At 41.4% G+C, this 22,638-nt stretch overlaps 1 protein-coding gene across 1 annotated transcript in view; it reads right to left on the bottom strand.

Moving 5' to 3' along the window:
• Positions 1–12,151: 12,151 nt before the first annotated feature.
• LOC308067474 (uncharacterized protein C14orf132 homolog) overlaps positions 12,152–22,638 on the bottom strand; it is a gene marked incomplete at its 5' end in the record, with an annotated part of 61,972 nt that continues 51,485 nt past the window's right edge. Inside the window, one exon of the mRNA XM_080396348.1 lies at positions 12,152–18,696. The remainder of the gene's footprint in view (positions 18,697–22,638) is intronic.

The following is a 22,638-nucleotide window of genomic DNA, read 5'->3' as shown; positions in this document are numbered from 1 at the left end:
TGACTCTGAGGGCTCAGCTTCACTTGCAATGGGTACCGGGCAATGTGATGCAGTTGCTGCAAAGCAAATCAGAGTCCCTATGGACTGTGATATCCCTTTTACAATTTCTTTTTTCTTTCTGTGTGGAAAAATGAGAAATGGTTTGTAAATACGCTGAGGATCTGGGGCCGGGGAAAGAGTGTGTCCCTGCTGGCGGCGATGTGGTAAGATCCTAGATGCAAGCACTGGGAACAGTTGAGTGCCTGATGTGTGAGAGCAAAAAGGGGCTCAGGACTGCTGCTCAGTGCTTAATTCAATGACTTTTCAGCCTGTTGGCTATTCCTTGTCTGTATCTGTCATTCCTGATGAGTGGCCTCTTTCCTGTAGAGAGCTTGTCTGCCTTTGCCTGTTTTTTTACTGCTCCCACTGTCCTTGTATTTAAAAAGTGACTGGTTTCTGTACCACAAGGGAAAAATAAGGATTGTAGTAAGTGAGGAACAAGCAGCAGTCATGGCCGAATGCTTCATCTTGACTTAATGCAAATATCCAAACAAAACTTCTCAGTAACAGGGAAAGGAAAAAGCTTCATAGCAACTGAAAGCAAAATCTAGAAACTATGAGACAGAATGAGGTGACATTTATTATCTTGGTGTGCTTTGAGGGAGTGGTTTTGAAATATGCATGAAAGGAATTAATACAGTAGAGAAATAATAATAAATGCTATGCAATATTTTAATTTGTATGCAGTCTTTCACCTTCCACTCCAGGGAGCTACGAAAGCCTGTTTCATTTAACCTCCTCACTTATGTGTGAAGTGGTTAAGTATTGTCTCTACTGCACACACAAAGAAATTATGATGCAGGGCCAGATTTGAAGAAAGCAGCTTTTGCAAACCTTTTTGGGACCCTGTTTCTCTGCAACGTCTGGCACCCGTGGGTGCTCGTAGCCCAGCTGGCTGCTGCTCTAAGCCTGGGTAGGGAGTGCTGCTTCTCTGAATTGCAGAGAAGCCAGAAAGAACTTGGTAACTGAGGCAAGGAGAAAGAGATACAACAGTAACTTTACTGCTGTTTTTTGTTGTTGTCTTCCATGTCACCAACACCCCCCACACGCGTGCCCCCACACCCCATACCCTCCAGGTTTTTTTGCTTTGGTTTATTTTCTTAAAGCAGACAGTTTCAGTATTGAAGCTGAATTCCCTTGCTTCTTACTGGGCTGTTTTTGCAGCAAGACTAGAAATTGAGACCCAGTGTTGGGATTTCCAGAAATTTTGTTGCACATCTGATCTCCTAATACTGTTCTGTATATATATATATACTGTTCTATATATACACAGCAAACACTGATCTGTATAGCAGGTATTGCTGATCAGGTCCTGCCATCAGGTGCCATTGGGCAGAATTTTCCCCAGGTTCATATCTGTCTCAGCGTGCCAGACCCCAGAGCTGCCTCACTGCAACGTATGCAGAAATGAATTTCACTATGTCAGAGTCTGTGTTTGGGGCAGGAAAGGGTGGCAGCTGGTGATTTTACAGAAGCTGGGACTGCTAGCAGTATCCTTCTCCTTACACTCCTGAAGCTTAATGTTGCTAAAAGCAACATCTAGCCTTTTCACAATTCAGCTGGAGGCAAATGCGCGTCAAGAGGCATCACTGCTGTGCTGCCTCAGTAACTGCCTGCTTTGCCTGTGTCTAGAGTTAGTCTTGGTCTGATCAGTGGCGAATAAGAAGGGATGCTGCAGACCAGTTTTTCCTTTAACGGCATGTGCTGTGAAGGTCTTTCCTCTGAGCAACGGAAACAAGGCTGCAAACTTCAACTGGAGGCCAGTTGCATGTTTGTGAGTACAGACAAGGGCTGTGTGTGTCCCTGTAAGGGACAGATAAACTTTCTGTTTGCTTTGAAATGTATCCCTTTCCTTCTGTATGTCAGGCTTGAGCTTTTTCATAGAAGAAGTGATGCTAAAAGAGGGGGTGAGAACTGACCTAGCAGTACAGTGAGCTTATGTGGCAATAAAGACAGTATGACTCCAGTCCTTGGAGAAACATCACAAATAGCAGCAGCACCAGAGAAAAATGTAAAGCAACTGGTAAACTCAGTTTCCACAATATGTCAGATTCTGCAGCCCTTTCCATAGTGGGTGGAAATTCTCCGTAGCATTGAAGAACAGCTGGTAAGGAGCAAATTGATCAGTCTTTAAAGCAGTGTTGTTTAATTATGATTCCCCAAAACTGTGTCTTGTTACACCATAGTTCTAGGAGATAAAGGAGTAGACCACATTACAACTAATTCGGCTTCAGTTCACTGTATACTGTAAAGAATATATTCCACTTGTTTCTCTGCTTTTGCGTGTTTCTATTGCATGGAACTGCTGAGACTTTTCCAGCTTACTGTTGTATGACTGTTGGCAAAGGCTCACAGTCCTCTTGCCTTGTTTCCCTTTTTTTTTTTTCATTCTTTTGGGGTTTTTTTGTTTCAAATTGTGGCTTCACATTAAGAGGTCTTTGGCAACTATACTGGCATACAAAGCTCACCCCTGACGGCTCATTTGCCAGTGTACATCACCACACTGCGGCTTCCGAGAGGTCAGTGGAGCCTATTAACCCTGTAGGGCTGCAGTCCAGTAAGATCAAATGTGTTGTATGCCACCATTTTACCCTCCTCTCCTAATTTTCCAGTGCTGCTCCATTCTTGGGAAAAAAAATAATGGAATGGAATTGGAAAAAATATCTGAAGCTTTGCCATACAGTAACTTGTAGAGAGATGGGAAAGACTCTGAACAGAAGCAAGAACTAGGGGGTGTGTGTATGTGGGATGGAACATTTGCTGACTATTACTTCCTTCAAAACATTTTGTCACTCAAAAATTTTGGCAAAATTTTCTTGGAAAGTCCCACCACAATGCTGATCTTGTGTAACAGTTGTCAACCACTAATATCAAAAGAGAAGGGGTCATGTGGGAAGCCACATGGAGGATTCATTGATGATTCCACGGAGTTAGTGATTTAAGAGGTTTGTCTGCAGTGTTCTGTCTTGCCTGGAAAATGATTCACTACCACTAAAGACAGTTGAAGCTAACCACCAGATAAGGAAAAGGACGAGAGGAAGGACTGTGCTGCCATATGCCAGTAGCAAACTGTTCCACACTGATCAAATCTAAAGGTTAAGCACAAGATATTATTTTAATAACAGATAACCATAGCAAATCACCACTGAAAGTGCATCTAGAATGCTCTGGAGAAAAGCTTAACACTATCTACTATCTCTTCCATATTTGCAAGTACATTTTAAAAGCAGTACATAAAAAATTATCTCTGTCTTAATGGGGAAATAAATTCAGGAAATGAAATTGAAATTCTAATTTTGCTATGAAGCTGTCCTTTGCTTTTCCTCAAGAGATTGAAATCCCTGATACTCCTTTTTATGGCTCGCATCTCAAAATCCCCATTGGCCGCAGGTTAAAGTTGCGTTCATTTCTGGGGCTTTTTGCTGTTTTAGGAGGGGAATAGTGACCTTGAACTTTTAAGTTTCCACACATACATCTGCACCTCCAGCACAGCTGCATAGATGTGTCAACCTGAAGATTTTCAACAGCATATCGTAAGAGTCACAAAACATATTAAAAGATTTTGTAGCTAGGAAGGGAAAGAGCCAAACTTAACTCACACTTATAGCAAAACTCCCATTCATGTCTGTGATGCTTTTAAGGGAGTGTAACTATTACTAGTCCACTGTTGCAAGACAGCATGACAGAGACAGAGAAGCCTTGTCAAGGGGAAGTAACAGGTTGGTTTGAAGCCTGGCATCACAGCCAGTGTTGGACACTGCACTGCTGTCCCTGTGGGACTGCTTGTCTAACCACAACACACAGAATCAGGTAGATGCTACAGCTTTATCTATGATATTGTTCATACTAATCTCATAACCTGTTGTGTTATAATCTCCTAACCTGGCCCCGCATGGTGTTCCCTTCCCTGGGGATAGCACAGATAAAGTGGAACATCACACCTGTGGTAGTCTCAGCTGCTAGTGGGGAATGAATGCAGAGAAGTGGTGTTCTTCAGGCTAGGGACCTGTGTCTGAGGAATAGAACTGAGGGCAGGAGAACCTCGATAATAAATCCTGTCACATTCACATCTTCGAGTGAAATTTGTCAGGATGTCTCCCTTTTCTGTCCACGCTCCTGATAAGACACTATGTGGAGGCACAAGCTAATGGAGGTGAGGGAAGAGACAGCTCCTCTCAGTTTTTGAAAGGTCTGGCATCCTTTTCACCCAGCAAAGTACCCTTGTTTGCAGTACCATTATATGAAGCGTTACCATAGCAGTGCATTGATCTCAATATCCCTATGTTTCAGACAGTAGCATTGGTTACAAAAAAAGACTCCCAAGCTTAGAAATTGTATTCCTTTCTTCTGCTAGATTTTTTTTTTGCCTTTTATCTCCCATCTCAGTACCATCCAAAAAACCAAGAGAAAAAGCATTATGTATGTTCATTTCTTAAGGAGAAACAAGCCCAGCCTCTTTTCTGTGTACTTTACAATGCCTGAAGCCTGTAAAACATTGCAAGTGTAGGCAGCTGCAACAACCATCAGCCACTGCAGCAATGAAACCTCTATTAATGTAGTAGGATTTTTATTCTAATCTCTTGCCAAATAAACATCAACTGTAACAACTCGAGGGGTTTTGACTGAATGTCAGCTGAGCAAAGGAAAGATGACACCTTGGGAACTTTAGCTGGTGAGGTGATAGTTCGGGAGGGATAAGAGGGCTAAAAGGCAATGAAGCAGAAGGTTGATGTGAAGATGAAGTTGGCCTTGGCAGGATTGTTTGTCAGCATTTAACCGCATAGCTCACCGGGGGAGGGAAGGGAAGAAAAGAGAATAATAGCAGAGAAAGTCAAAACCAGAACTACTAACAACCTTATTTGTGTCTTCTGTTGTGTCCCTTGATGCTCAGTGCAAAAATTCAGGGGGAAAACTCACACAAAGAGGCTGTTTCCCTTCCTTTTCCTGCCAGCTTTGATTTTCCTGTCTGTGCTCCACTCCTTTTCTAATCTGTTTGCATCCCACGTCTTCTAGTTCTGTGTTCCCTTCCTCATCCTATCTACTCTGATACCTCTACTACTGTAAGTGCATCCCTCCTAGCTCCCACTCTTGGCTTTTTTCTCTTCTTCCGTACCCCTCTTCTGATACACAGTTTCCTTTATAGGCACCTGTCCTAATTTGACAATTTAAATAGCTCAGAGAGGTCTGTAGCTGGGGGACAAGGAGCAGATGTCTTCCAGCAAGGGCACAGAGAAAGAAAATTAGAAATGTTTAAAATCTGACTTTTCAAACAATGATGCATGATTGCCCTCACAGGGCCTCCCTGATTCCCTGCCTGCTTCTGCCAGTACCCAGTTATGGGAGCTGGCTATAAAAGCTGTAGTAATAAAGATGTTTGGAAGCAGTATAAAGTACGTGACGGATGCTTCTGCCTTCCTGAGCCTAGGCACAGGCATTAACGCCTTCCACAGCCTCGAATATGAGAGCTTTGTGTGCGATCCCTTGTTCTGCTGTGCAGGCGAGGGTCTCGCCCTGTGCTGGTCAGGATCTTGCCTGCTGCACGCAGGGGCATCCGGGCTGTAGTGGCTGGCAAGCTGTGGGAGGGATGAGGCACCAGGTCAGACGGTCTGAGCACTCGAATATCCTGCCTGTGAGTCTCTTCCTTGTAGCTTTGCTGATGTTTGTCCTGTCCAAAGACGTTTTAGGAGGAGGTAAAGGAGTCCAGCTGTCAGGGTACAAATCTTAGCCTCCCAATCCCCTGCTTAGCTGCAGGTGAAACAAGTCTTCATGACTGTGATAAGGAAAGTGTTGAAGCCTTCAAATCCACTGGCATACTAGGACTGGGGCATATTTTCCATTAAGGTTTTGTGTCTTTGCTTTTAAGTAACTGTGGCTTTTTCAGTGAATAATGGGAAGTCTATAACCCATCTCTGTTCTTTAACACTATACGGAAAATATAACTTGTGCAGAGAACCATAACTTTTAATAAGAGATCTGTTTGGTGGTGAAAGCTTGTTAAACGTAGCTGTTGAGAAAATGCATGGCTCTAAATCAAGTTTATTTTTCACAATGAAACTTTAATGGCATTTAAGCGATGGGTAACAACCTCATGAAAAGGTATTTCTATAACACTCTGTAAATATTAAATGTTTATGGTCAATAGTCCTGAAAGGTGTGTAAAAGGGAAAAAGCCAGAATGTGGGTGTGTTGGTGAGGGGGAGAAAAATAGGGTTTTGTTTATTGTTCACCTCTCAAATAATTTTAACCTCATAATCCATGTGAAGTACAAACCCTTGTGAAGTAGAGTGCTGGGTACGATGACAGCAAAGGAGAGATGTTCGTGGCTCAGGCTCTACCTGCCCGCTGGCTTGGAATGGGCAAACAATGGCTGCAGGGAGGTGGGGGTTGTCCTGCCTGCTCAGGGTCCGAAGGTCAGTGAGATGGAATGGCAGTCTCCTCTCATTTCACGTATCTCTTCTCTGCTCCAGTGACCCCAACATGACATTTAGTTCTAATTCAAGGAGGGAAACAAAAATTAAAGAGAAAAATTTTATTCCTAAGAGCTTAAAATTCCGAAGGAGTTTCCTTCCTAATTGATCCATTTGTATTTTCTCACAGAACCCAGAGAACAACAACAACAAAATATTGGCAGTTTAGTCATGTGTAAAATTTCTGATTTCTACCAAACCTGGGGATAACATGTATCTACCTCCTTATGAAATGTGACCTGGATCTCAGGTGTCTATTTTTGGGATGCTGAGGAGAGCTGAGAACTGCACTTCCATATGCAAATTCAACCCTGGAAAATCAGTTTCCAGCTGTTTTGATGCAGCAGTGCTTGTTGCTGTGTTCAGTGTGGTGTTTGTTGGCTTTTCTGCTCTAAGTGAGATGAGAGTGAGAGATGAAGACTTCCTCATGAGTCTTGAAGAACCTAAGGATTGCTGGCACTACTGCATTTGATTTATGACTTCATGTGCCTTATTCATTTTGTTTTCATGTTAAGCAAGGGTCTTCATGTTGTAGCTTTCGTTGCAAAACAAATGTTTAAAGTACAGATTATAAATCTTCAGTTGTCTATGAAGAGTACTTTATTGAAGATTAAAATGGTCACTTGGTGTTATCTGATGGACTCCTGTTTTCTTCCATGAAAAGGCTTAGAGTGTTTCACTTCAGCTGTTGTGCTCCCCATTAAATTTTTAGATTCAAACCAAAATTGCAAGAAATAAAACCAGATCAGAATCTGATCTTTGAGGAGTTTCTTGCCTTGAAAAAGGAGGAAAAAACCACAAAAGACATTTTCCAAAATGCTAAAGCATCCTATTTCAAACTACTACTTACATTAAACACTGTTCTGAATTTTAAAAATTTCAAATACAGTTTTTTAAACTGATTATCTAAAATTATATTGTCTCAGGGTAGTTGGAATTTGAGAATTTTGTTTTGTATTTTTTTGGGTTTTTTTTAGCAGCCCTACTATTTAAGATGACCTTTAATAATCTGCATTGACGATAACCCCAACAAATGAACTGAAACTTACTGTCTGTATGTTCCATCTGATCTGGATCAGTCACTTTAATGTCAAAATATTCACATCTACTTGTGCATAATTTATGATCTCAGAAAACTGTTGAAATAGTTAGAACTAAGAAGTCATATTTATAAACAGTTAAAATTTGTGTCTCATCAGCTCTTTCCACTACTCCCAGGGGCAAAACCTGACTTTGGGTAGGTTTTTGTTTTCTTTGGTTTTCTGATGTTGCCAAAGAATTTTGCTCAGAAACTGTCCCAGTGCGGCTGCTGAGAAAAAAATTTCTTAATCCATAAATGTAAATGAGTATGAAACAGATTGGTAAAATTATTTTTTTAATTTATTTTACACTTAGGGTCAGGTTTTTTGTATAGCATAACTGCTGATGAAGACAAGATGAAGTGTAGATAATAACAGTCCCATCCAGGTTGGTGCAGCCCTTGTTACTTATGCTAACTGCAAAACTAACTGTGGCTCTCTTCTTCCAGTGCTTTGTGTTAAAGTGAAACCCGCAGCATAGCTATCCACTGACTCCTTGTTTCCACAGGTTCAGTATTCACTTTCAAACATACAGTCTTTATGACAGAGATTTTTCAGGCAGAAATCTCTCATATGAGCAAGAAGAATGTTTATGACATGATTTATTGTCAGATTTAGTGCTAAAGATTATTTTGTGCCTTGCACTGGAGAGTTCTTCTGCAGGGCATGGTTATTCATATCAGCAAAAGTTAAAACAGAAACATTCTTTACCCATTACGTGTATTTCCAGTACTTGTAGCTTCATTAGCTTCTGAGCTTATTCGTTGTATATGTTGCTTCATTGCATTTTCCTGGATATAACAGAAATTTCCATATTCCAAGAGCTGGATTTGTGATACTTGGTTTAATCTATGCTAATGTAGGCCAGATATTGGCAGCAGACAGAGAGAGTTGGTCACACTGTTGTGTTTAAATACACCCTCAGAGTCTGGTGAGATTATTTCAGTCTTACTTGTGACTTCCTCTATAAGTGTTAATCCTAAGTATGTACTTTGGGGTACTATTTTCAAGTAAATATAGTGTAACTATAGGGGGAAATTAGGTTATCTGGATGGTTGGCATGTTCTAGAAGAAGTATGCGAGACTTGCCAATGTCTTTCAGTTTGTTGACATTTGACCATCACAATGTACGTCATCTGTAATTGGTAGCAAATTGTGTGTACAGCTTTCCTGGGTGCTCTGTATATTCCTTGTGCATCGTCCGTATGGTAAAACAGCATTATTTCCATCATAGAGATTTTTTGGAAGTGTTACATTATCTGATATGTCACACATTGCTGATGGTGCTCAGCAATCACGTTTTAGCTGGTAGGACTTGCAGCACAATGGGAGTGCTCACCATGCAAGTGACAGATATAAGTTCCCATCTCCCTTGAAGGCCCCCCCCTTCCACAGCACGTGCTCAGCATCCATCACATGAATAGTCCCACTGAAATGCTGGGGCAGGTTTATAGCTGCGGCTGAGTTTGTGTATATGCCTGTCAGCACCGTCAGGGTCTAAAAGCAGAGTGGTTTCCTACAGCCCAAGTGTGCAAGCAAGCCCAGGTAGCAAAGGTGGCAAGGAAGAAGGTAGGTGTGCAAAAGTGAGAAGCAAAAATGGAAGAGAATTAGCTTCAAAGAGAATACTTTCCAGTACAAATGTAGAGATTAAAGTTTTACAAGTTGATTTGATCATCTTGGCTTCCTGTATGGTGTTTATATATTTTTTTTGTTGTAGATTATCAGTGAAGAACTTTGTAATGGGTATGGTATTTTACTGTCTCCTGGGTGTTTAGTCATATCTGTGACTGTTATCCCTTTCAGTTACTTTTTTATTAAAAGAAATTTCTCTCTTTTTGAGATTACTTTTGCCTGGGCTCTGTCACAGAGAGCTCAGCAATAGTGTGCTGCACATGAGCTGTCCTCTTTGGTGTAGACCTGTGCCCATTTTGCTCATGAGGGGTCCCAGCTGTATTTTTAATGGAGAGCAACTGCAGAGCCTACAGGGGCAGTGAGGTGTCTTGCTGTGAACCTCTCTGTGGTAGGCACTCAAAATGCTTCTCTGCTTTGTTACAAGGTGAATCACCTGCACATGCTGCCACTTGAATTGTGTAGCAGGTTGCTTCAAAAGCAATGCTAAAGGTAAAATGCCATACCACCTTTTAATGCTTGTCCTAAGAAGGGTAGGCACTGGCAAAGATCACTTGAACAAATTTTCTCTTCATTTCCACCCTCATAAACAGTGAGAAAAACTAGCTTCCTTCAAAATAAATCAATTTGCATGTATATAAGCAAAAGACTGACACAGAATCCTGTAGAAATAATTTATCATACTATGTGTCAATGACAGCTATGAAATCCTTAATCTTTTCCTATTTCCATCAGAGACACAGGGAAAAACTTAAAAGTTGATAATACTTGATATGCTAGAGCTGAGCCTGAGGACAAGGAAATCCTCTCTGCATAGCCTAGCCAGTTGTTGACCTTCCGTTTTCAATCTATCCTTTAGCTTAAAATAGTGATTTTTAGAAACTTCAGTTTCAGTAAATGTGATGCATTAATGCCTGAGGCTGTTACGACTCTTTGGGAGAAGTTGTTTTCCTATCTCCTGTTTGTATTTAGATTTGGTGCGTTTGGCCTGGGCAAATGCACGGCTTTTTGTCACTACGGAATGCAAAACGAAGGACTTTGGTGTTCAAACTCCAGACTCCCTTGAGAGCCTGCTTGTAAAGTCTGCAACACTGAATCAGATTCCACTGTAGGACTAGCCAAAGCAGTGGTTCTCTGTCCTCTGGGATTTGACCAATATGCATCTAGTCCTTCAGAATGGAAAATTGTCTTTGTGAATATACAGTAAATCATCTTAAAAGTAAAAAAAAAATTAAAGCAAAGCTTTATCTATCACGGTTGCTAGAGATGTATTTCTGCTCCCCCAAATAATGCTTTGTGTGTACCCATGGGCTGAATGTTTCTGCAACCATCAGTGCTAATGCTTAAGACTTATCTGGCTCTGGTCTGTGTCAGCGTCATGGCTGCACTCAGCAGTGCTGTAAATCATACATTAAACTTCAAATCTGGAAGTTCAGCAAAGTTCAGATTATTTTGGTTTTAGATTTGTACCACTGATTTTAGTTCATGAACTTTTGTCTGTTCCTTATTTCTTTCTTTGAAGGAAAATCTGATTAAGAACAAACTGTAAATGCTTTGCAGCCAAAGGGAAATCTGTGTCACATCTACAGCTGGGTGCCTGATAGAAAAAAACCTGCTTGGTGCATTTGTGCTAGCAATCCCTCTTCCTGTGAAATCGCTTCATAGAAGCAAAAGAGCATGTTAGAGTGATTCTTTTTCATTACACCATACTGTCTGAATAAATTAAATTATTGTAGAAAAAGCGCTTTTACCACTATAGCTGCATCTCCACTTGTGCCTTTGCTGCTCCTGGAAATCACCTTTACCCTTACCATTCCTATCTTGGTAAGAATGATCAGAATATAAATATGTCTTTCCTCCTGCTAAGCCCCCCAAAATTAGGATTTCTGAGTTGACTTTTGTGGTTTTAAAAAAACATTATTATTTTGCTTTCCTAGCATCTTTGTGTGTGTTTGCCCAGTAAGCTGAGGTGTACATTTATACTATGCTAAGAACACAAGAAGTGCCTCTAACAGGCTCTGTCATATAAACACTTGCTATCTTGCTTTGAAGATTCACAGATCCTGGTTGAAAAGATTAAGAGGCCTGCGGTTAGGGCCCTTCATGTGATCTGCAAGTTCAGAGCATGGCTTCAGTGCTGCTGCTAGCTGAGAGCTGTTATGCATCAACCTTATCTATCTCCCACCCCAATAAAATGAGAACCCCAGGGTAACTGTGCTCCCAACATTAGCATCTGAAGCTAGGGGTTTATCTGTCCTGGGATAGAAGATCCAAAGTGCTGAAAAAGTCTGTGGTTTCTTTCCATTCCCCTTTCTGAGAGTTGTCTTCTCCCTGCTCCCTTATTCACCTAGTTCATTTTACTGATCTATACTCCTACCCTTTGCATTTCCATCCAAGCCGAATACTTTCCCCCAGGGCTTATGGAATAAAATAAAAATTTAGCTGCCACTTAATCTTGTTTTACTTCAGATATGGCTGGTCATAAGGACAGATTTGATATTTTGCAATTGAAAGTTGCTCGCTCCTCCTTTGTGCTGTTGAAAACTGAGGATGGTTCTTGATTATCTCCTGCACATTTGAGTTTTTTTTAAAAAAACCTTTGATATCCTCTCATGCAACTCCCATGTGTCTGTGAGAAAGGCATAGGTGGTTCAGCTACCCTGGCAGATTTGGCAGCAATCCCCATAAAGCCTATGGGATGTGCTCGGTATGCTGTGCCCTTCCAGGCTGGACCCAAGGCAATTTATGTGCAGTAAAGAAACTTTGAGGCAGGGCACCTCCAGGCTGACAGCCTCTGGCTACCCAGATTCTCCAGTGAAGCGATCGGTGATCAGCTCGGTATAAATTAAACTGAGATCACTCTGGGTAAGAAGAGCCTACAGTATGGAGTTTAGCAACAGTGCTCTGTTAAAAAAAATAAAAAAATAAGCAGGGCTCTATCTTGAGGGATAAGCCTGTCTTCATTAGGGTGGTCTCTGTTAGAACCATTTGACTGAACTGTTAGACTGTATCCATGTAGAGCTTGGCATTTCCACACCACTGTGAAATTAGTCTTGCCAACACCCAGAAGCAGGACTGTGTTGGTGATTTCTCCTGAGAAGCAAGGGCCAGTGCTACGTGCCCACAGAGCTGGCACAGCTTGTGAGCACCAAGAAGCAGCCAGGGCAGGAGATGCATGCAGGAGCGTGAAAAGTGGTGTACAGCTTCAAATCAAAAGTCAGTCTAGACCTTTACTGTGTCCACAGCAGTAGCTCATGTTTTCAACTTAGAGAAAAAAATAAGAGCAGTAAATGTGCCGATAATTCTTCCCAGCATCAGCAGTTTTAGGATTTTCTAAACTGGACTCTGTTATCTATGTAAACTTACTGAACAGCCCTAAATAAATCTGTGCCCATGAGATGTATCTAGCATAGACATTGGGGGAGAATAATTATACCCAAGCCATGTAAATGTTTTCGACTTGAATTTATTTCTAAGAATTGTTTAGAGGGTTCAGGGGTTGTATTTTCTTTTTATTTACAATTCCTGCAATCCATGTTTAGAGCAGAAACATTTTTTATTTTGCTAAATATTTTATTTTCTGTGTGGACAAATCCAAATCAATGCCACTTAAAGTTTACCCTTTATTATTTGTGCTGAGCATTTTGACATTGAGAGGTGTCTGTCTGGGCTGGAAAGCTCCCTGAAATCACACTTCAGGGGCTTAGCTTGAGATTCCTGGTCAGGTTGTTTGTCCTGTCCCGCTTTGGAAAGTGAGGCTATTTCTTGCAATGCAATTAGACTGGGAAGAAAAGCCTGTAATGGGGGAGAACAGGAGGGATAAGAACCACAGCCCATGTGGGGTTACTGGCAACACTCAGAGGGGCAGAGCTTGAGGACAGCTGTAATGGAAAGCATTCCTGAGTATTCCAGAAGCCTTAATTAAGCATGTTTTAAATTAAAAAAAGGCTCTTTTGAAAGTGAGCAGCAGGCAAGAAGCTGCTAGAGGAGCATATATCTAAACATCTGTGCTTAAGCTTTCCATTTCAAATGAGAACAAGAAGCCATGTGCTGTGTGTGTCTGAGTCCAAGGTTTTTTGTTTTTTGTGTTTTTTTTTTTTTTTTTCCGTTGTCTGCTGAGCAGTTAACACATAACTGGAGCTAGAGAAATAAGGGACTTGTGATGAAGTCACGTATTGTTGACCCCAGAGTGCTCCACTAAACCACTGAATCACCACCTGAAGCTTCCTCTTTTGTCTTCATGCTGCAGAATGAAGAGTGTAAATCTGTAATCAGAGGTGACTGGCACAACGTGGACAGATGTGCTCCCAGTGAATGCTGATGGTCCAGTAGAGCCTAGCCCAGGAAGCAGTGTGGTTTCCATCCAGTCTCTCCAGGAAACGATGCGGTTTCCATCTGCTCTCTCCAGTGGACACCAGGTAGGTAAACACATACCTCCATGCAGCATATAATCTTGCAGGTTCCTATAACAACAATAATCAGATATAACAGATGCTGTGCTGTGGTACTAGAGTGACACGTATCACAGATAAATTTTCAAAGGCTGTTTCTGGAATTAGTAGTGGCTTGTGCCTGAGGTCACCCCTGTAATGTGCAGCACAAATGTGACCGAATGGTCTGGAGTTATCATGGCAGTCTCCTTCAGAGAGACTGTTGGGATGAATTAGCCTGTAGTAGTCTTTGTGACAGTCCTGGAGTACGTATAAACTTTTCTAGAATTGCTTTCTGATCTAAAGATCACCCAAAACCCTAGCCATTCTCAGTAACACTGGACAGATAGCCCTTTGCCTAGGTATTTTTCCTAGCAAATTAGGAAAGTTACCACCCCATTCTCCCGCTTCCTCTTACTTAAAAAACTATTGTTATTTCCTTATAACTTTTAGCCAAGAAAAATACTTCACAGGGAAGCTTCACCATAAAAGTAAGCAGAGGCAGCTGTGCCTGGCAGCAACCACTGGCATGTGGGACCAGGTTTTTAGCCTAACATAGTGATTTGCACTCTGACTTCTGTTTCTATTTACACAGCTCAAAATAAAGTTCAGAAGTATCACAGTTTCTGTGTTTGCAGCAATTCCTGGCACGTACGCTTGTGTATACGCCAATATTCATACAGGCTTTCTATCAGAAAAGGCCCTTGCCAAGTGCCCCGAGTGGCATTGCTGAGCACTTTGAACTTCTGGCCTGAAGTGCCTGTGCATGACCTGAGCTCTTCTTAGTTTCCTACATATTCTTAAATGCCAGGGGGGCATTTTTCCTGCTATATTGCCCTTGCTGAATTCACAGAGGAATGGTGATGACTCCCCTTGGTAGCCAGTGCCATTTTATACCTCTTTAAAAAGTACTGGTGTGCAGGTATTTATTTTTTTTTCCCTCCCTGAATTCAAGCCAACTGATGTGAACCACACACCTCCCCCATGCTGTGGGTGCATAGTGGTACCAGTAAACAGGACGGAGTATATTAATTAGCCTGGAAAGCAGCAGAGGAAGAAATCCAGATGGACTAGCTAGAGTTCCCTACATCCAACTGAGTATAAACAACATTCAGAGATGAGAGGCACAAAAACAACACCGTTGTTTATGGTCAGATTAAAAGCATGGGATAAATTCCAGCTTCTGCTGCAAACAGCTCAGCAGGAAGGGTGTTTCATTGCACGGTGAACCAAGGAATGTACATTTGTGAGAAAGGTATGTGCTTCCCCTTGCCTCATCCAGGACCCGAGGAGCCTTGAAATATTTACAGCAACTATAAGGAAGTGTACAAAACCCTTTCCCCGCAAAGTGGCCTTATAGTTTAATGAGTTTTGCTATTTCACCAGCTCATATTTTCAAGTATTCGGAACATTATTTATGACTGAAGTGAATACTCAAGGTTTCTTTTAGCACAATGCAGCGCAGAGCTCTCCATGCTGGCAGGAAATATTGGTACTTGGGTGTAAGTCACAGCACAAAGGGAGCAGAGGAAACGACCGACCCCACCTCCCACCTCCCCACTTCTGACACGGCCCCGGGGCCCTTCCTCTGGAAAAAGAGGCATTGCAGCAGGAGAGGCGTGTTTGTCACTCTCTCTGGCACGGGGATGAGACCTAAATCAGGTGGGGTGACATGCTGCTCACTGTGACGGGGGCAGACACAGGAGTGTGACCGTCTGGTGGTGATGCTATGCAGCAGCTGTTTGGACACAGCAGGAAAAACACCAGGGAGAGGATGGCCTCCTCCTCACCTCCATAGGGACCGGAGCGGGAAGTCGTCCTTTGCATGTGAGAAAAAGGCATAGCTAACCTAATAAATTCCTGTCTGTAGTATGTGGAGGAAGCTATGTTTAGCTGTCTCTGCAAGTGACATTCTTTTCCATAAATTCCTTTAGGTATGGAGAAATTCCTTTAGGTATGGAGAAACCAAACAGCTAGTAATTGATTTTTCATTTTCATGCTTCTGCCATTGAGGGTCAGATGTGTCTGAAACTTGCACAAAACAGGCACAACGGGTACTGCCAGTGACCATCCTCATGAGGATTTTAGCTCGCACCCCTTTGCTCAGTGTAGTTCAGCAAGTCTGCTCCTGGCTGCGTGATGTGGTGGTGGCTGTGTGACTGGGCAGTCCTGTCCCACTTACCTCTTCTCTGATCCAGGCAGATGCTCCATCTTGTCAGGAATGGATCTTGGGTCTAAAGTTGAATGTGATGCATATGCTGTGGCTGTACCGCGCTGGTGTAATTGGTAGTGCTGATGGGACAAAAGTCTTTTTCTTGTTGCTAAAATAATGTGATTGTGAATGAGGCTGTGGCACAGGGTCATATTGCTATGTATTTTCTCGTCTCTGAATTATCTGCAAAGAAGAGGATGATGGTGGAGAACAGTTGGATTTGAGAAGACTTTTTGTATGATATGCACTTGAGGTATCCAGCTCCTTTGCTTCTTCCTTGCCCAGGTTTAGCACAGAGAATAAAACCAGGTTATGCTGTGGCATGTGGCTGCTTGTGAGCTGTTTATAGCCCGTATATCTTGACCCCAGATGAGAGGTGGTACTTGGCCAATTTGAATAACTGGTACTCTGGCCAAATCCCTTCTTTTGGCAGCTATTTACTAAGAGCTAAATGATTGCTCAGCAAAGCTAAAGGGAACTCATTGGCATCAGAATTTCCACTGGAAACAGTGGAGAAGTATCGACATGCGTTTGAATTTTGTAGCAAGCATTCAAGCTCTGGGATCAGAGTATTAGGGATCCATATGTCCAAACTCTGTTCCTAAGAAACTGTGTTTGCACCTCAACTTTCATAGATGAACTTTTTTTCTATATGGGAAGGCCTAGAAACTTCTCCAAATTAGGCAGGGACCCAACTAATCGTTTGGGCAGTTCCATCGATATAATTAGGTATGCTCAAAATTACTTGGGCTGGAGACTTTCCCAGAGCAATCATCTCATGTATGCTAACAAAATGTTCTTTTAATTTGGACAGACTCTTACTTGGTCAGAGGTTGACTGTACAAGCATGGGGAACTTAGGCAGAGACTTTCTGGGAAATCTGAAAAAACAAATGGCAGCCTTTTACAGAAATCATAAAATTCATGGCATGTTATTGGTGCATCTAAAATGAAGCTGGCAGGTGCCCCGTGTTCTTGGATAGCCATGATCTGTACCACCACCATAGAGTGGTCTCTTGGGCTATTTATTACATCACTACTTCAACTTCTTCTGATGGTATTTGAAAATCTGTCAGCTCTTCTGTTTAGAATCTAGTTTAGAGTGTGATGAAAACCGTGATCATCTCTTCCTCGCAGACAGAAGTGTCACTTGGGAAGCACCGTACAAACAAAGGGATTCAATGCCTGATTCGGAGCTCAGAAGTAAACAGGAGAGCCGGGGGAGGCCAGAGTCTCCCAGCACCCAGTCTGTTGCCTCCCTGGCAGACCAAACTTCCTCTCGGTCTGCTTTCAGCACTGACTTAAAGAACAATTGTCACCATCGGTCCCTTCCCTCTCATGGCTAGTCTTTTTGAGTACTGCATTGCCATTGTATGACTCTCCGGTGTTTCCTCCATGCTATTGAATTCTATTTTCCGTTACAAAGTCAGGACTAAATTGAGTGTTTACTTTCAGAAATCCAGCCCCAGAGGAAACAATTATGGTTTTCCTCTTCTTGGCCATCTGCCTTGCTGATAATTTGTTGTGCTGCAGATGCAATTTATTTTTAGTTAATTCTGAGCTGTAGCATGTGGCTTTGTTGCCCTAATGCTGTTTTGCCTGTTTCGTGATTATTTAACCAAGATATTTCCATATAGTCATGTTCTTTACAGCCAACATCTGCCTAAAGAAGCTTGCCTCCCATTCCACTTTTGTCACATGTTGGAATATACAGAAAGTCTCAGGTTTCTCACTGACGGTGGAAATTACAGTCGTCTTGCTGAGTGCAAAATCATTATTATTTTTTTAATGTCCAACACATTTAATCGCAGACTGCTTGAAATTCTTAAGGTAATGTTTCCATAAATTAAAGATTAAAAAAACCAAAAAACCCAAACCAGTAATCAATAGATCCCGAAGTATATTGTCTTCTTGCCCTTTTCAGAATATTAGAACAGTTCCCTTAGAAGTGACCTACAACAATCACCTAGTCCAACTGCCTGACCACTACAGGGCTGACCAGAAGCCAGAGCATGTTATTAAGGGCACTGTCCAAATGCCTCTTACACACTGATGGGCTTGGGGCTTTGTCCACCTCTCTAGAAAGCCTGTTCCAGTGTTTGATGACTGTCTTGGTAAAGAAGTATTTCCTAATGACCAGTCTAAACCTCCTCTGGCACAACTTCGAACCACTCCCAGGAGTCCTATCATTGGAAACCAGGGAGAAGAGCTCAGCACCTCCCTCTCCTCAGGAAGCTGTAGAGAGCAGTAAGGTCACCCCTCGGCCTCCTTTTCTCCAAACTAGACAAACCCAGAGTCCTCAGCTGTTCCTCATGGGACAAGCTTTCCAGTCATTGCACCAGCTGTGTTGTCCTCTTCTGGACACATTGAAATATCTTGAAATGTTAGGTGACTGCTCTGTTCATGGCTCAAATATCTGGGAGAGGGCAGATTCTGTGGCTCAAGTAAAATAATCACAACCTTCTACAAATACTGGGTTGCTTAAAAATTTACTTCGTGTTTTTAAATGATCTCACTTACTTTTAGCAAGATCAGCAGTGTGGCTCCATTAAACTTAAAATTAGTGTTATTGTGCCAATACACCACTCCAAATGTTGGCGTATAATAGCCTCAGGGTGGTGTCCCACCTAGCCACTGGTGGTCAAGCAAGCTTCTGCCTACCTGTACAATTAAACTTCAGATCATGGCTATTCTTGTCACGTAACAGCTTTATTTGTTTTCTAGATCTGAGAGCGCCGGTCCTGGGATAAGATGCACCTGCGTCTGATGGCTATAGGCACTGTAGACTCTGCAGAGGTTCAGCTTGGTCTCTCAGTTCCTCAGAGTGCTCTGAGTAGTAGGCTGTAAATGGAAAAAAGATCAAGGATGTCAGCTTTTTCACCTGCACGGACATGAAGGGAGAGTGGTGTTCACAGCTGCCTCTGGGGGCAGGGAATAGATGAGGTGTAATACAAGAAACTAAGGCCCACAGGGGGTGCACACATTCTGGATACATTTCAGGTTGGGGTCAGTTCTGGCTGTGCAAAGCAACACTTATTTGTCAGTGCCTGACAACACAAGGATGTGTGTTGGGTACAGCAGTGCCTTATGGTAAGATGACTGATGTATGCATGGGCAAGTTATGTTTGGTGCACCCAAGTGAGAGTGACCTCCTTCCTGAGAGAGGAATACGATGACCCCAGGAGAACACCACGCTAATGTGAATTTACTGCTGGGTGTAGATAGGAAAGTGTTTTCAGGTGTCTTGGCCTAATGCTGCATTGAATTGTATAGACATATCCTTGAAATCAGAGAAATGCTATTGGGTTTTTGTGCAAGTTTGGTTGAATCCTGTTTATGTCCTAATTTTAAAAGTGTTTTTTTTTTTGTAGGTTTGAAAACAAACAAGCAAACAAAAAACCCCAAAACAGCTGAAGTGGCTCTGAGCATCTACAACGTGCAGTTTATGATTCATACAGTGAAGATTTAAGGTAAGAGCTCCCACTCATTAAACTGAGTTTCTGAGATTTCCTGAATGGCGACTACCAAACTGTATAAAGAAACCCCACAGATAGTTTCTTACATGATGCTTGTTTTTAATTTTGATCCCTTTCTAACAGAAGGAAAAAAAAAAATAATCAATTGTAGTAGCACCACAGAAAGTGCACTGCATATGATCTAGAAAGAAAAGTAAAAATAAAAAAGAAGAAATGTGTGTCAGAAATTGGATACCCATTAATACGCTATTTCTTTTGGTAAGAAACACCACAAAAAAAAGAAATATTGTATAGTTAATGCATGCTTTAGTGAGACAGGCTATCACTCATGGAAAACTGGGAAAGTAGTGTCAAAGAGTGGTGACAGGAATCATAGCATCAGCAAATTTCTTTCCGCTGGTCTTGGGGTAGGTTGCTTTTAAAAATTTGGAGCCACTGAAGGACAGTAGATGTTTACATATCAGCCAAGCAGCAGTTCTTATATACTTATGCAGAGAACTTTCCCCTCATTGCCTTCAGGGATGCAGGTTCCCATAGCAAAGGAGGAAAGGTACTGGTAGGACCTGATGAACAGATTCACTCTTTTAATCTGCTGATTCAAAAAGGGAAAGCTCAGTCCTCATTCTGAGGATAGAAATATTGACGGGTATCATGGCAACACTATAAAGGAGAATTTTCAAATTCCCCTGGCTTTTCAGCTTGTTAAAGAATGATAATTTGGGCGACTAGAAACAGTTGCCGCCTTTTCCTCCCAGTCTCGCACTGAGCAATTATCCCACTGGGCATTTTCTGGGACATATGTGAAACAAAGGGTCTGATTCAGAGCTGACTGTTAGTGGTCTAAATCAAGAAGGACCCTACTGGAGCCAGTATTGTTCTAGGCAGAGTCATTAAAAATGTGTGTGCAAAAGATGAGTAAGATTATCTTTTGGGGATCTGCTGAAAATATTGCTTAATTTGCTCCAATCAATAAATGATGGTGCTATTTTGAGTAACGGAAATGAAATTCTAATGCGTTTGTTTCCAAGGTTTCTCAGCAAAATACATAGAAAGTCATAAAAAATAACTTTCACGTGTATTTCTAAACCGCACAAGAAAGTTTCAAGGTTGTGTTCTAGACCTTCCATAATATTTAAGAGGAATTCTTAAAAGGATTCCAAAGCCAAAAGATATTGATTATTTAACTCGATCTTGTATATAATTAGACCACACATTTCCAAACAGCACTTTCTCAACACTTAGATTTTATGAATCCTTTCTGTAACTGAGTTCCATTAATTAAGAAGGAGTATTTTTTTAAAGCTACATTTTGTTGACAGAAGAAGTGGGCTTATTTTTGTTTCAGTATCTGTTTTAATTTTGTGATTTGTCTCTACGTAACTAACATGACTGTATCCTGTGTTACTTAGGTTAAAGCAAGCAGTAAGGGGGGCTGGGGAGAGCTTTCTGTGAATTCTTCATATACCAATGAACAAATGGGATAAAAATAATTTTGTTTTTATACACTATAAAGAAAAAGACTCATCATTCATTGTAACCGTGATACAATATAATGATTAGTTTGCAGTAGATAACGTAGCATTCCAGTAGAGAGCTCTAATGCTGTCTCAAGGCTATAATATTACATTAAACCGTATTCATTACTGATGGAAAAGAAGGGAAATACTTTGGTTCTGATTATATTAAAGCTACTGGTCTCCCAAACAAGATAGGAAAAATATTATTTTAGATTTTATATCATGTAATCCTAGATAGTTTTCATCAGGAATAATACTTCAATCTTGTGTCTCAACTTTGCAGCTGTTTGGGGAAACCTATGTACTTTTCCAATGTCAAACAGTCTGAAGAATAGAAGGCACTTGCATTGTGTACATTGACATAATTCAAGGAAGATAGGAGAGAAAAGGAAGGGAAGCAAATCACTGTAGAACAAAAATAACTCTTAGGTATTGTGTTTAGATAAACTTGTAGGTCAAGGGAAAAAAGGAACATGAAGATCCTCACATCTGCAAACTTAAGCAATAGAGGTTTAGAGGCTGTTTTTCCATGCAAGCAGATAAGGTTTTGCTTCTAATTTCATAGGGAAGAACAGTTCTTAATACATATCAGTGTCTCAAATTAAAGCTAAACATTTTTTCTAAGACTTAAAGGAGCTGAAGAGATGCAGACACAGCAAGGTTTACACAGAAGGGCATTTTATAAATGAAAATCTATCAAGTACTTCAGTTCTTGTCAGAACAAGATTTTTTTGAACAGCTTCCTTTCAGAAATGTCCTTCACTTCCTTGAAACTCCACTCAAAGAAACCATGATATCATCCTCTCACAGCCTCGCAGATTGCACTAAACCAATTACATCAAACAAACCCTATGGTTTAGGGAACAGGCACTAAAAGTTGTTACTCAAAAAACATACTGTCTTGAATCTGATTATTAGAAAGCTTTCCAACCTGAAAAGGTAGCGCGTGTCAACAGTTATAAACAACATAAGGCTATATATCCTAACAGTGATAGAAATCAAACCAATTCTGTAGTTGTACTGATTTTTAATGAATTTCAAGTGTATAAATCAATCAATAGATAAGACTTAGTCTTCCAAATGACTTAGGAATAGTTCCATAAAAAATTTAAGCTTCTAATTTCTGTCATCAGGGTTTCTGTCTTAAAAAAAACCCCAACCAACCAAATAAATAAACAAACAAATAAAACCAACCAAAACCTCCAAACCCAAGTCACCAAATCCTCCCAAATCTCTCTTGGAAGCTGTCTAACCTGGGAACTACCCAAGCATCTGTGGTTTCTTAAGGTCTGCTTTGGGACATTACTCAAAGGATAACTCTTCTGATGGTCACAAGCAGTCAGCCCGTGTTCCACAAACCACAAATTTACTCTGTGAGGTGCAGTGCACCACTAGAACTCGAAAACAATGAAAGACTAAAACATTGTATTCTTTCTCCTTCCTTCTTTCCCACAATGGCCAGCATTCATTGGTCAGAGCACTTGCCTAAATGTGGAGGAGAGCAGATCAGGTTCCTCTACTGCGTGTGGGGAAATGAACTTGCGTTTCTGAGCTGAAGGCTGTACTCACTGAGCTGTAGAATACTATTTGCCATACTCCAGTTTCAGGTTTAGGCACTAAATAAAGATTAACTGGTTGAGAGAGAGTGAATACAAGCATCTTTGCAGTGAGGACACTCAGCTGGGAGTACAGAAGTTGAGTCTTACACTGCTCCTCCAGTCACCAATTACATATTTTGAGAAGGGTAAGACAAAAAGTACCAATATGCAGCTTTGCAGCCATAGTTCAAC

Source organism: Falco punctatus (assembly GCF_963210335.1).
Source record: "Falco punctatus genome assembly, chromosome: 7".
Classification (NCBI taxonomy): Eukaryota; Metazoa; Chordata; class Aves; order Falconiformes; family Falconidae; genus Falco; species Falco punctatus.
Note: the sequence above shows the minus strand (reverse complement) of the source record. Positions and strands in the feature narration are given on the sequence as shown.